The following is a 15,126-nucleotide window of genomic DNA, read 5'->3' on the forward strand; positions in this document are numbered from 1 at the left end:
AGGACACCTTCCGGCGATAACTCCGGCACGAGGACGTTTCTCTCCGCGAGAAGAACGCGGTGACGCAAGAGAATCGTCGAGAAGATCGTCTCCACCGGGAAACTAGCGACTAGATTCGTAAGAAAACTAGCGCAAGAGGTAAGAAACCCCTCACCTGCAGTATAAGTAGCTTTCGTATGAATTTTAAGCTTCGGTTTAGTAGTATGTAGATTTTCGGCACAAAGGATGCGAACTAGCGCATACCAAGTGTTCGAATAAATTGTAGCGCAGTCAAAATGCAACTTAGGCATTTTATTAGCTTAGATAAATGCAATAGAAGCATTTTCATAGTTTATTTAGTCTTGCTATAGCTCTTATAGGACTAGATGTCCAATGGGTGGGCTCCCACAGTCGCCTCTAGGTTCAGACAACCTAGCTCTAGGTTCAGATAACCTAGAAAGAGCAAGACAAGTAATAATTAGCTATGTTCAGTATTTTATTTTCTCAGTGGCACTGTACTAGATTAGTTATCCATTGGGTTGGGCTCCCATAGTCGTCCCTAGGTTCAGATAACCTAGTAACCCTACTAGATTCGAGACTTACAAACCCGGGTCTAGTTAGGGATGTGCGCATAGCAAGTACAGTTGTCGGGCCCAAACAACAGTTTGATTATTATTTTAACCTATTATGAATATAGTTTTCAAACATCACAAAATAGTTACGTGAACTCAGTACAGCTTTAGCATCAGATTAGTATTAGCTTAGCTTCGCTTTTGTATCAGTTTAGCTTCCGGTTGATACAACATGATAGTTTATGATTAGCTCTATTGTTATGATCAGCTTTGCTTTTATGTGTTGTATGTCGTGCCATGCTTAGCATATTCAGTATGTATTTCAAATAGCATGTTTTAAAAACATAAATTGCATCGTATGCATGTTTTGTGAGGTAGATGGTTTCTTACTAAGCGTAAAGCTTACAGATACTTTTTCCTTATACTGCAGATAAAGGTCAAGGAAAGATGGACTAGCGGAGGCTGGAGGGCAATGCGATGAAGATGTGTGTGGATGGAACTTGGAATAAAGACCTTGGAGAAACTAGAAATACATCTGAAACTTTAGCATTTTATTGAGTTGATACTTTCATTATTTTCAATTATTTTAATGTCATGAATCATGAAAGACCTGTTCAGATTATTAGTGTTCATGCTCAGAATGTCAGTTAGTGTTATTAGAATGTTTCCCAGTCATCTTAGAACTTGTGTGTGTGATTGAGGCACGAAACAGTGCTGAAATCAGACTTCTAGTACGAAATCAGAAACCCCAATCGATCAGCTGATCGATTGGAGGCTTCTCAATCGATCAGCCGATCGATTGAGAAGTTCATACCGCGAACAGTAAGCTCCTGGATCGATCAGCCGATCTATCCGGATGCCTTCTGTCGCGAACAAAAAGCCCTGGGATCGATCACTGGATCGATTGGCCAGTCTAGATCGATCAGCCGATCGATCCAGAATATTGCCCCGAGCACAGTAGCGTGCTGAATCGATCACTGGATCGATCCAACCTAAGTTCCGTATACAGTGGCCACCTGGATCGATCAATGGATCGATCAAGCCATTCCAATCGATCCATGGATCGATTGGGAGGCCTGATAACAGCTGGAAAACTCTTAGTTCAGTTCCTTGACCATGGGGGATGTAAAATATGTCATGAATAGTTAGAATACACCCCTTAGCACATATAGAACCAAGAAATGATAATAGTTTAGCAAAGTTTTAATTAGTACAGCTTCCGCACCTAGACTTAGTGATGGTCATGGATATAGCTTAGCACAGCATAATGTGACGGTCCGGCCTCACAGCTTAGTTAGTAGAAGGCGGGTCGTCACAGCATCAATCTTGAAGCTAGGTTGGCGATTAAAGGTAGAGATCTGGTGGTCGGCGATCAGGTACGGGAAAGGGACAACGACAGCTGGTCGGAAGGGGAGGAGCAGTGTCGCTGGTGCTCGCGGTGATCTAGCTACACCGTGTGGCGTGGCATGGTCGGGAGGGCTCAGCAAGAGAGACTCGGTGTCAGCAATCTAGGGCATGACGACGAGATCGGGGAAAAGGAGGGTTGCACTGACGGTGAAGAGGAGAAGAAAGGAAGAAAGACTCCACACTTCGGGAGGGAGGGAGAGGGAGGCTCGACCGACAGCGTCGGCGATCGGGACGGAGGAATCGCCAGAGAGGGGGAGATTTCGGGCAGAAGGAATCAGGGGAAAAAGAATCGATGAATTCGTGGAGGAGAAGAAGTCGGGAGAAAAGAAAAAGGGAAAAAGAAATAAAACTTAGGTTTTAAATTAATTAAACCTAAGTTAAATCCCAATCAATTCCCATTTTAATTGGGTATTCCAAACCAGTCTCCATTGTACCCCGAATCCATCCCCTCAAAACGGGTCATACGAACTCCGTTTAAATCTCGAAAAATTTCTAAAAATTCCAGAAAAATCCAATAAGATTTTTCATCCAAGAACTTTGATTATTTAATTTTTATGGTATCTTACATTTGGATTTTGTCAAAAAGCTCAAAAACGAAAAGAAAAATTACCCCCTTTGCTTGATTGATGGTTGCACCAAATCAGAGTGGCACCTGCTCTGATGCCATTTGTTCGATCGTGATGCACGTGAAAGGGGGGGGGGTGAATCATGTGGTTTTTAAAACTTGTTTTCTTTTAAAAATTAAAAGCAGAGTATGCAGCAAAAAATGAAAATGAGAAAGCCAAATCCAAGACACAAGAAAACACAGACGGTTTTTACTTGGTTCGGAGCTTTCGACGACTCCTACTCCAAGGCCCAGGTCTCGCGGACTTATCGATGGGCAATCTACTAAAAACCTCTTTCGATACCCATGGAAGAGAGAATCAAGTATAAAAAGGTTAGGTCAAGTGCAACACACTGCACTTGCCCTTTTATAGTAATTAAGTACAAAGACAAACTTACCAACACTCTTATGGATCGAAATGAGAGCTCTTCTTGTGTTGATGTTTGTCTGTCGGGCATGACTGGAACTTCTCGGATCAGTTGTCGGGCTCAGCAGCTTCGTAGTAGAGTCGTAGCAGCAATCCGGAGCAGTCGGAAGCTTGAATGAACACACAGTACCTCGTATGTAGTTGTTGTATAAGTGTCTACTCGAGATTGCCTTATAAAGGGCTTGGAGGGCGCCTCCCATAGCCATGGAAGGTGAATCCAATGAGGCAAAAGCTATCCCAATTTCCTTGGCACTTATTTGCAGTGAAGCCAAATTTTATCCGCGAAGGGAGCCTTCCATTGCCATGGAATGCACCTTCCATGAATAGTACCGAGGTGTCTTCCATAGCCATGGAGGGCACCCTCGAGTATTGTGCACCCGAAGGCAACTTGCTTACTTGCTTGCTTTCTTGGCCTGCAACAAATGTGTTAGTCCAAATACCCTGCAAGACAAGGGTTAGGGAAAATATAATAAATAGAGTAATTAGTTCCTATTTTCCCAGGACCAGGAACTAGTCAGTCTCAGTCTAGGGATCCCAAATGGATCTAAATTGGACCGACTTCTACTGTCCCTTAATTAGGACGCATCCTCATAGTCACTCACCTCCAGTGACTTACCTTCACTTACTGTTTTCCAGATATCTGGTCAACCCGTTGACTTGTCTAGACTTCCTGCCAGCTATCCGGTCGGCCTGTTGACCAAGCTCAACTTCGTGCCAACTATCCGGTCGGCTTATCGACCTAGTTGGGCTTCATGCCAGATATCCGGTCATCCCGTCGACCTATCTGGACTTCGTGCCAGCTATCCGGTCGGCCCATCAACCTAGCGGGACTCTGCACCAACTATCCGGTTGCCCCGTTGACCTCGTTGGATTTCTCTTGCACACACTACAAGAAAATTGGGATTCTACAACACTTAAAAGACAACGCTTTTTTTAAAACGCGTTGTCTTTTTTTTTAACAACGCTTTTAGTGAAAAGCGTTGTCTATTTCTTTATTTTCTTATTAATAGACAACGTTTTTTTAAAAACTGTTATCTATTAGTGATTTTTGTGGGTCAAAGACAACGCTTCTTGAAAAACGTTGTCTATTAGCAATTTTTTTAGTGTCTATGACAACGATTTTTAAAAAGTGTTGTCTATTGTCAAGTTCTCGTCTAAATCTAAAAGAATACAAACCGTTGGATTAAGCAAGGAGTAGAAAAACCCCTAGGTTTCACTCGCCCAACTATCCTCCGCTAGAATACCTCCCGAACCCTTCTCCCAACTCATCATCTCACACCTTCTACATCCAACTCCTCCTCCCACGCCTCTCCTTCCAACTCCTCTCCGGCAAACCCCTCTCTGAAGCGAACTAGGAGGAAGAGGACGACAACGAGGTGTGCCCACTGCCGTATCTTTTACTTCCACTGCGCGCTTCCCGTTCTTGCTCCATCGGCGACGAAGCCCCTCCTTCTCCCGACCTCTTTCTGCTGCCCCGGCCAATGAGGCAGTTGCCTCGGAGAGAGACATCTCTGACGCCGGTATGGACACTGTCCTGAGGCGCCTGATGTTCAAGGACGAGTACGATTCTTGACCTTCTTGTTGTTTTTTTCTTCCGTTAACTAGGTTTATGGACCTTTAGTCGGGTTGTTGTGCATGTCGATTGTTGTTCTCCTGCAAAGCTAGACGTTTTTTTTTATTGATGTAATTAGGATTTTTTCAGAGTCTTCCTATATCGACTCTCTTGAGTTTAGAAATGGATCTCAAGTGGTTCAATGTTCCCTCTTCGTTGTTCTCTTAAATTTCTGTGTTTTGAAGTTTCTTTCTTAGCCAGTAGTAATCTTCAGAATCAAGTAGAGTTTGTTCCAGAAAAGAAGTTCTAACTTTAAGATTATGCTTCTTCTAATGTGTGGATAAAAGCAACATGCGAAAAGGAAAATATAAATCAAAGATGTACTAATGATAAACATCATTTTTGCATCTCTTGTGTTGTGTTCACTCTGTTGTCTTCAAAGATCAAACTATGGCTAGATTTGGAACACTTCTTTTTTCCTGTAAATATTGTTGCTTAGTTTTTTTTTTCCTCCACTTTACAACCTTTGGTATACTAAGCATGTATCTTGATATAGTATTTACTATCTAACTTTCTAATTTTGTAGGTTTATTCACTACAACAAAAACCCTCATAGACATCGGTGGAACAACAACGGTTTTAAGCAAAAACCTATATCTTTGAGTATTTTACACCGATTTTTCAAAAAACCGGTGTCTATGAGTGCAGATTTTCGCTCATAGACATCAGTTTTTTAGGCGATGTCTATGAGCGCCTTTTTTCGTTAATAGACACCGATTTTAACAGCGATTTTAAAACCCGGTGTTAATGAACCAAAATAAAATATTTTAATATTCCCACCAGCCAAAATTTGCAACACTGTGAAGTTCCCTCCAAACCTAAACCTATATCGCGCCCCTTCCTCCGACCATCTCTCTCAGCATAAACCTAAACCTAAACCTCCGACCATCTCTCTCAACCTCATCTCCCTCTTCCCCTTCCTAGATCGACGCCCCTTCCTCTCCTGATTAGGATCAACACACGACGTCCTTGCTTCCTCTCTCCGTCTCTGTGTTCGTCTCCGGTCGTCGGGCTACCCCTTCAATTTTGTTGTCTCCCCTCCAGATCCCCGTCGGCAGCGATCTAGTCTCGAGATCTAGTTCTTAAATTCCTGGTCGGAAGAAGCTTCTATAGATCTGGCTTCGGATTCGAGCCCTAGATATGTTTTCCGGTGTGCACCCCCTCTTCCTCCATTCTGATTTGCATTTATCTGCTATGTTTTTGATCTGGCAGATATGCTGACCAAATTCGAGACGAAGAGCAACCGGGTGAAGAGTGTGAACTTCCACAGCAAACGTCCCTGGGTCCTTTCCAGCCTTCACAGTGGCGGTGAGCTCAATCCCGAGGAAGAGGACTACTTCCAGGACAGCTTCGCCGAGCTCAACCCCAAGAAATCATGGGCCAAGAAGCTCAAGGAGGCCATTCTCAGCCTCAAAGTCAAAGCTTCCAGATCTTATTTCAAATCCCTGTTCCACAGATCTCGACCCATAAATGACAAATTGGAAGGCCCAAAAACCTTGAGACGCCATCAAAATCCAAACATGGCGGAAGACGAGAGCTGGAGCAAGTCCTCTGTTGCTTCTTCCAAGTCGTCGTCCTTCTCCAACGAGTTCAGCGGCGGTAAGTCCATGCTGAGGCGGAGCAGCAGCGCAAGCTATGATGCGGAGACCTCGATCCAAGGGACGATCGCCTACTGCAAGAAGAGTAGTCAACGTGCGATTGACTCCAGTCACTCCGCTGCCAGGAAGAGCGGAGTACTCACGGGATTCTACAATTTTTGTCTTCTTCTCGTCCTCCATCTCGTGCCTCCTTCAACTCTCAAAGCACTCAATCCTCAGTTCCCCATGCGCCACTCTTCTTCCACCTCTGTGCACATCTATGGAGGAAGGAAAAGACGTGGAGCACTCCAGAGCAACAGCCAGCTTCGTAATGCCATTGCCTAAATCTCCATCCACACAATATGAAGAGAATGGGAGAGAGGAGGAGGGCTTCCACAATGCTTTGCTGGTCTTACAACATCTCTATTTTTTTTTCCTACTAAATTAATTGTTTCTGCTACTAATTTCTCGTTGCAGGAGCTGAAAGACCTGCGATCTCAGCTTCACCATGCGGAAGAACATTGTGAGCGTGCATTTTCCTCAACCCAGCAGAAGAAGATGTGAGCTGTTAATTTCTTCTTCCTTTCCTTTCTTTTCTTGTCTTTTCCCTACATCAACAAACAATTTCGGGAGGTTGATGTGCATTAGTGTAAAATTAGGATTTTGGAGGGGACAAAGAGCTACATATGTGAAGCAGTTGTGGCAATAGTCGACCATTTAGGAACTGTCTCATCCAAACTCGAGCAGAGTCTCCTTGCAAATGCTATGGTTAAGCAGACTGAACAAAGAATTGGTTGCTTGAAGCAGGTGAAGAAGTTTCTTCAAAGGCAGACATTAATTTTAACACAGTAAACAATGATGGTGCCTGCCATTAACACAAATGATATAATATTCTCATAGCTTATTAAAAACTGGAATTTCAAACTTATATGCAGAGAATCCTTGCTTGGCAACAATATGCCATGTGTCTTGAGCTGTGTAACATGCAACTGGACATCAAATTCCCTCAACACCATCAACATTTCTGTATTGACAGGGCACAACCACTATGTGATGTGTGCCTCATTTTTTCTATATTGTTAGAATGTAGGTTTATTTTATATTAGTTTTAGCTCATGAGTAGTTGCTAAATGAGTGTCAATTCTTTTGATTCATATGTCTCTCTGTTTTACTCTTAAAATGATAGGTCATATCAAAAGAAGTTCCATTGAGGTGCCTCTTGGAGCTACATGGGTTCAGGGGACAATGCGAACTTCAGGATTTGATACAATTCCGGTACAATGCTTTGCTAACATATTATGAAATTGTGAACTTGCACTTTATGTAATATACTCCTCAACAGATATGTCCTTTAGAGAGGCCTAGGAAATGGGGTGTATCTCCTTCAGTTAAATCATTTACTTTTCTTGTTAAAGATGGTTTTGTAATGGAGTTGACTGTTGCTTAGTTTTGGTCCAGTGGAATTGCTAGCCATGAAGTGACTCTCGTAGATTTTGAGTGAATCAACTAGCTATTTCTTACCATGCATCTTATCATTAAAATGGAGTGATAGAAAAATCTGAGGTGTCAGATTCACACTTTCATCCATCAAATGTGTTTACTGTGTCATTATTTTGCTTGTGTACTAGTAATTTCTTTGCATTCTATTTTGAGTAAACATGTGTTGGAAATGAGATATCTTGGTGATTGTGGGGAAATTCAATTTTCTTACTAGGTTTCTACATTTCCCGGGTACCGGGTCAATTAATAGCAATCATTGTGCTAGTGCTAATTTAACATTAAAATCGATCTATAGAGGTATCTACTCGTTTGGTCCTAGCATGTAAAAACTTTCTATATTTTCCAAGTCAACAAATGAGATATACTTGCATGGTGAAATATATCATTTTTTTTGGGCAAGCCACTTTACCAAAGAAGGATTTGAGATCACAAACTCTTCAGTCTATAAGTTTTTATCTGTGAAATATATCTTTTAAGTGTGTAATCCAATGGAGTCTTTCACTTGTAATTGATATCTATATAAATAATAAAAAGTACATCTTTATGATTGTTTGTTCCACTTTGTAATCTAGTAGCTACCCCGCTGGCAAATATCTTGTTGTCGGAGTTGTTGATGGAAGGAACATTCGGGCAAATGATTTTGCATCCTCTCTCAGCACACTTGTGAGTCTCGAGGCCATTGTTGGAAAAGGTCGTATTGGTGTAATGCCTTTTCTTTCTTTCTAATTCTTGTTTTTCTTCAAAATGCAGCTGATATTATTTAATGTTTGTATGTAGATAAGCTTGTTGTCTCAACTTCGTGTACATGGCTGTCGACCTTGTCACGCCCCAGAGGAGTCCCTATCCGAAGAAATTTCAGCAGCATCTCCCCTGTAAGGCGGACAATCTGAAAATTCTACATAACATATATACCTCAGCCACAGACGGCTGGAATAATAACAATAAATACAAATAATCACCACGCAGTTTATATAGATATTCAGCCTCTGGCTGTCACAACCACGCAGTTAATAATAGTAATCACAAACAATAATACTCTGACTCGAAATCCACTCTACTCAACTACACTCGTAAAACTCAAATCCGACGAACTCACCTCTTCTGCCATCCAGGCAGGCATGTAGTAGAATAAAATCCAAATCATACCAAAAATCCATCAACATCTCAAAATCCATACAAAGTCCAAGTATCCAAACAAACCAAGTCTATAACATAGTCAAAAAAGAAACAAACAAAACCAGTAGATCCGTAAGTCTTCGGGTCTTCAGGGGACCAGTAACTAGAACTCTCTCCTGACAGCATCATCCTGAAATATAAGAACAATGGAGGCGGGGTGAGTCCAACACTCAGCAGGTACAATTGATATGCAAAGTAAAGAAATAACACCTAGCACTAATCATGCGTATAGTCTCCTGATAAAAATAAAGATAAATGCAAACCGAAGTAGACAGGAGAGAATCTGTACTAACCAGGACCCGGTATAAGGACAAACAGTCCGAAAGGTATAGAAGACCTGTATGCATGTCAAACATAGGTATCCAAACAATATGCAGCATATAAATGCAGCAAACACAATCACAAACAATAAATGCATCATGCATATGATGCCAATGTCATGGTCACCCCTGACGCCAGTCAGCCAACTCATAACAAAAGTGGGACAGAGTGGGTAGAGCTGTGACAACCGTGCACTCTGCATCACTACTCCTGATGAGTGACCTAGAGGACGGGATGCTGTCGGAGTACACACGTACTCCTACCCCAAATCATAAATGGGGGAGCGCAATGCTCTCATCTCCCGGTACGCTATGACGGGGAGGGATCTCTAACGTGCTACACGCTGCGTCACACTACCCATGAGCGGACCAACGGAGCACCGGAAGAGCCAAACTGACGTGCTATCACGCTGTGTCACGCTACCCATGAGCATCACAATGGAGCACCGAACAGTGATGAAACTGGCATTGTGCTCAACAATAATGGAGCAATCTATCGCACAGCATGCGATCATGCAAATGGTGCATATCACTAAGCATGGTAATATACTAAACCAACCTCTGGACATATAACAATGGGCACCATAGTGAATAAATCATATCAAGATATACTAATCAATAAGGTATCAAACCTAGGTCCTGAACATGTGAAACATGGTTATATCACTACCCATGAGCATGAAAAATCAGGTACGAGATCAATACGAGATGCAAACGAACAACCAATCAAACAGGTAACATGTATTGGGTAGTGATTAACCGAACAAATAAGAAACACAATTAATGTAACATGTTAATTTCATTACTAAGCATATCAAAGACAATAAGTCAAAAGTACCCGCCTCCAATGTAGATCGAATCAAACCAAACCAATGTCGAGACGCCCGTCTCGAATCACAGTTCTGTAACAACATGATATAATCAATCCACTATATTACAATTTAGATAACCAACTCAATTCCAATTAGGGTTAGAAAACCCTATTTCATCTATTAATATCGGTTAACTAATTAATTCGGATCTAACCCAATCTTAGATTAGATCCAAGATCTGCATAAGACATAATCACTAGTGTTTAACCTCTTAATTTAGAGATCTTACCTTCATATTACCACCAATCTCTGTTTGGAATTGCTGTCGCTTTAAGGATGCTGGTGGCAGCAGCTATCCACCAATGGCTAATCTCCTCGACAGAACTACAATAGCAGACACACCATTCTGCTTAACTTCCCTAAACATCATACGAAATCATATCAAAGCTATATCTAATCCCAAGCATTTTCTTACCAAGACCAGATTTATAACCTCCTCCACAAAGACACGGTGGTGGTGAACTAGAGTAATGAGAAATGGCGAGAGAAGGCCGGCTGGTATCGCGATGAAGAGGGAATCAAAGCAGAGATCAGGGCAGAGGCTGGATTTGCCCAATCAAATGGTCGGCAGAGGCGCAGAGGAAATAAGGGAGAGCGACAGTGACGAAGAGGAGACCGGCAGCCATCTCTCGAGCGCTGATCAATGCCGAGAAGAACATGGAGGAAGAGGAATCGCGATGTCAGTGTTGCTGCCCAAACATCAGCAGAGGGGGCGGCCGACGCTAGGGCATAGGCATCGACGGCGCGTGGTCGGCCTGGTGGCAGTGGCCGGTGGAGATGCCCAACGATCAGCCACGGAGGTTGGCTATGCTCTGCCGGAAGAGAGGAAGAGGGCGTCGTCTGCCGGCTCTAGGGCAGAGGCAGAAGCGTCGGGACGGCAGTGGCGCGCGTGAGGAGCAAGGTGGGCGGCGCTCGTGTCGACGCGTAGAGGAGAAGAGAAAGGAAGAGTAGAGGGAAAATGGTCAGCCAGAGGAGAGGAAGGTAAGAACCGGCAGAGGAAGAGAGGAAAGAAGAAGAAGAAGAAGGAGGAGGAGAAGTGCGGCGCCGGTTAGGAGGAGACGGCGTCAAGGCATTAGGGCACGCACAGATTCGGCGGGGGAGGAAAGAAATAAGAGTAAAAGAAAAAGAAAATAAAAAGGAAAAGAAAAACAATTTTTCCTCACTTAAATGGGGTACCTTAAACAGGCTTTCCCGGGGCCCAGTTTTATCCCCGTGAACTCGTCCATACGATCTCCGAAAAATTCCTAGAAAATTTTCAAAAATTCCAAAAAATTCCCTTATTAATATTCGTCTATTTTCGGTATTTTACAGACCTTGTCAATGAGACAAATTAAACTGGATACTAAGATCAAGGGCTTGCTTTTGTTTCTCCAAAAGTTGATGAAGTAAATGCATTGGCTAAAGTGTTGGCTGGTAAGAAGGATGAGGTAGTTCTCACTGCAAAAGTTATTCATGCTTCCAGGTTTCATAATGATAGCAAAAGCTTATGATATTTGGAATCTATTAGCTTTTGATGTTGTAAAAAGAATATTTGTGTATTTTATGGATACTGTTATAAGAAGAATATTTATGTAATTTGTGAATATTTCTATATTTTATGCATACTGTTGGAAGAAGAATATTTGTGTAATTTGTGAATATTTGTGTATTTTCTTGGATACTATCGATTTTTCACTGTTTCGGAAATCGAATTTGTGTCGTTAAACAATACTGATATTACATCGATTTTCCACCGCTGCAAAACCGATGTCATTAACTAATATTACATCGGTCGTATACCGTTGCCAAAACTGGTGTTATTAACATATAATATTACATCTATTTTACACCCGATGTCATTAAGTGATACTACACCGGTTTTAACCCGATGTTTAAAATGGCAGACCTTTTACATCGCCTTCATAGACATCGGTCGAAAATGTAATAGACAGCGGTGGAAAACTGATGTCTATGAGGGTTTTTGTTGTAGTGATTTGAACTTCAAGGCAGCAAATGCAAATATGGTTTCCTACTTACTGAGCTTTTGTTTCAACGACCTTGTTCTTGCCTTTATCATTTGGAGTCACTTTCAGGCAAATGTATAGTTGGCTACATATGGTAAGTGATCATAAATTTCCTTTGCAGTGCATTTCCACAGCTTGTCAACTTCATTTGGAGAGGATTTCTTCAAGTGAAGAATTGTTCACCATCGTCGTGTCGAAGTGTGCAGCCACCAGCAGAGTTTTGTTTGAATGCTTGTATTAAACTTAATTCCCTATGTTTGAATTGCACTCATCTTGCTTTATTTGTTTCATGCATAGTAGGTGTTCGGTGAAATGTCTCTTTAGTTTAATTCCATGTAATGCTTGTTAGTTTAGTGATTTATGTTCCTATGATGTTTGTTCTTTATTTGAATGCAATTAGTTTAGGTTTTGTTACATGCTCTAGTTTTTGCTTCACTAGATGTTTACTTGATGTGTTTTTACTTTCCATGCTCTAGGTTAGATTGGATCAAAAATCCAGACTACGAACAAGTGAGTTTCCTACTTTCCCTTGCAAATTGTTGACATGCATATATAATTTGTCATTTGATGATTATCTTTGCATCATTATAGGAGTTAGTTTTGGGTGACAAAACTTTGACTAAGTCTATATCTCAACATTGTGAATCTATAAACAACTACATAAAACTGATACTAATTATCCTAGTCAGACCCTGCCATGTGGACTATAGAAACAATCTTACATGTCATCTGCAAAGTATTTATTTTTCCTATGTTTGCTTTTATGCTTAGTTGATAGTTTTATTCCAGTTGACTCTGTTCTGATGCATCAATTTCTTAACTTTTTTGAAATAAGATTTTGACTTCTTGGATGATAGAAGTTGAGATTGTGAAAATTTCACACGTCGTTTGCTTATTCCTGTTGACTTTCATTAAATATTGAGATTTTGGAAATTTTACATGCAGTGTCTTTTCAGATATTTTGAATGGTGAATGGAGGTATTCAGAAACTCCAGCTAAACAGCTCGGATATGGATGATTATAGGAGCAACAACTACATGCTATGTGACACTACATCCAAACCTCAAGGGTGTGACTGGAAAGTACTTTGACGAAGAACTATTAAAAAGACTTTGAGATTTAAATGAAAAGATGGTTAAAGCCAATGAGTAAAGAACATTCAAATGAAGAGGATAAGTAGCATCTATCAAGATTCTTTAAGTTCATGCAATAAGATGTAGTCGATATAAGTAGTTTTGAATGTCTCCTAATTAAAATTTCTTTCTATGCAAGTAATTATGTGTATTATAGAAGTGTAAGGATGATAATTTCTATATTGATCTTAGTTGTTTATTTAATAATATGTTGTTGATTGAAATATATTTATTTTCATTTATCTTTTAGTTATCTTTGGTATTAAAAGACAATAGTTTAAACTTCTTATCTTTTACTAAAAAAATAATGCTTTTTTATGCATTGTGAAACTGTTGTCTTTCTTAAAAAAGACAACGCTTTTTATGCGTTGTCTTTAACAAAGACAACACTTTTTATGTATTGTCTTTAACAAAGACAACGTTTTTTATGCGTTGTCTTTATAAAAAATGACAATGCTTTTAAAGTGTTGCAAAAGCGTTGTCTTTGCTACAAACGACAACATTTTTAAAGCGTTGTCTTTGAGCAGACTTTTACAAATAGTGCTTTTAACAACGCTTTTTTAGTCACATAGACAACGCTTTCAAAGCATTGTCTATTAGCTTTTTTCTTGTAGTGACACTCAGTCAAAGTGTTAGATCACAACAAAACTAACTTAGCCTACTTTGTCATTTATCAAAATCTAAGTTAGACTGTTAGTGCTAATTGCACCAACATAAAGGACCTGACACTAGGCTGAAGTTCAATTAGGTCAAGAGGATATGATAACTGGCAGGAAGCCTAAATAGGTCAAGAGAGAACCAAATATTTGACAGTAAGTCTAGTAGGGTGTGTAAGACCTGAAAACTAACTGAAGTCTAGTGGGGCATCTAGCAAGAAGACCTGGTAGGTCAAGAGATCAAAGTCAAGTAAGTCTACAAATGGTAAATAGAGATAAGTAATGTAGAAGAGAGATTCAGTGAGGATGAGTTTCAATGGAACTATAGGTGTTGCTCCAACTTAGATCCATTTTAGAAATTTAGGTTGAGACCAAGACTAGATCCTAGTCTTGGTAAGACAAGATGTAACTCATAATCTTATTTTATTTAATGTGTTAACTTTATTTTGTAAAATTTTTTTGTTATTGGACTAACTTGTTTTTACAAGAGTTAATTGCAAAAAGTCAATCTTAAATGAATAGAGCTCAAGGCACCTCAGATAAATCACTAGAGACGCCCTACACAAGATGGAGGCACCCTCACGCAGATAAGCTTCGTAAATGAAGTTTTGGTCAATGAAGGCGCCTTTTAGCGGTTAGAGGTGCCTTTAAGAGGATAATGGCCAAAGCTTGCGAATTAGATCAGTGCCATTGGAGGTGCCTCCAATGACCTATATAAGGCAGTCTCGACCAGCAATTTCAATACAATTTTTTTTTACAAGCTTCCTCAATCATTGTGATGCATTGTCTTTGTGCTACTATTGTATTACAACTCTACTGTGCCTAATTACCATAGACCGACCAACACCAATACCCGAGCAAAACCAAATTCTCCATCTTCGTGTTGGGTAGCAAACCTACACTTCCTTTTTTTTGCATAAGGAAGTGTAGGTTTGTTACATTTCCTTCGTTTCTGTATTTGATTGCTCTATATTAGTGAATCACCCATCAAGAAAGCCTCAAAGTGTCTGGATCTTGTAGTAGAAGTCGTCGAAGACTCCAAACCAAGTAAAATACTTGTGTGTTATTTTCTACCATTTCTTACTTAGGTTTTTTTCCGCTACGTACTTGTTTTAAAAATAAAAAAGAATTTTTTTAAAATAATGTGTTCAACCATCTCTCTCACATGTATCAATCCTACAGTTTCTATATGACCGATCATGATAGATTATGTTCATTTAAAATATAATAGGTGTCATGGAGTCCAATGTTATTTTAACCGGACTTTCACTTGGTAGTTGTTTGCTAG

General features: G+C 40.5%; 2 long non-coding RNA genes across 2 annotated transcripts; both read left to right on the top strand.

Moving 5' to 3' along the window:
- Positions 1–4,386: 4,386 nt before the first annotated feature.
- LOC122003810 lies at positions 4,387–13,172 on the top strand. The gene is made up of 3 exons (XR_006118108.1): positions 4,387–4,549; positions 12,526–12,559; positions 12,995–13,172. It is a non-coding gene; the product is annotated as an uncharacterized LOC122003810 (long non-coding RNA).
- On the top strand, positions 6,723–7,187 carry LOC122003811. The gene is made up of 3 exons (XR_006118109.1): positions 6,723–6,738; positions 6,838–6,985; positions 7,114–7,187. It is a non-coding gene; the product is annotated as an uncharacterized LOC122003811 (long non-coding RNA).
- Positions 13,173–15,126: the final 1,954 nt, after the last annotated feature.

Source organism: Zingiber officinale, chromosome 7B, assembly GCF_018446385.1.
Source record: "Zingiber officinale cultivar Zhangliang chromosome 7B, Zo_v1.1, whole genome shotgun sequence".
NCBI classification, from domain to species: Eukaryota; Viridiplantae; Streptophyta; class Magnoliopsida; order Zingiberales; family Zingiberaceae; genus Zingiber; species Zingiber officinale.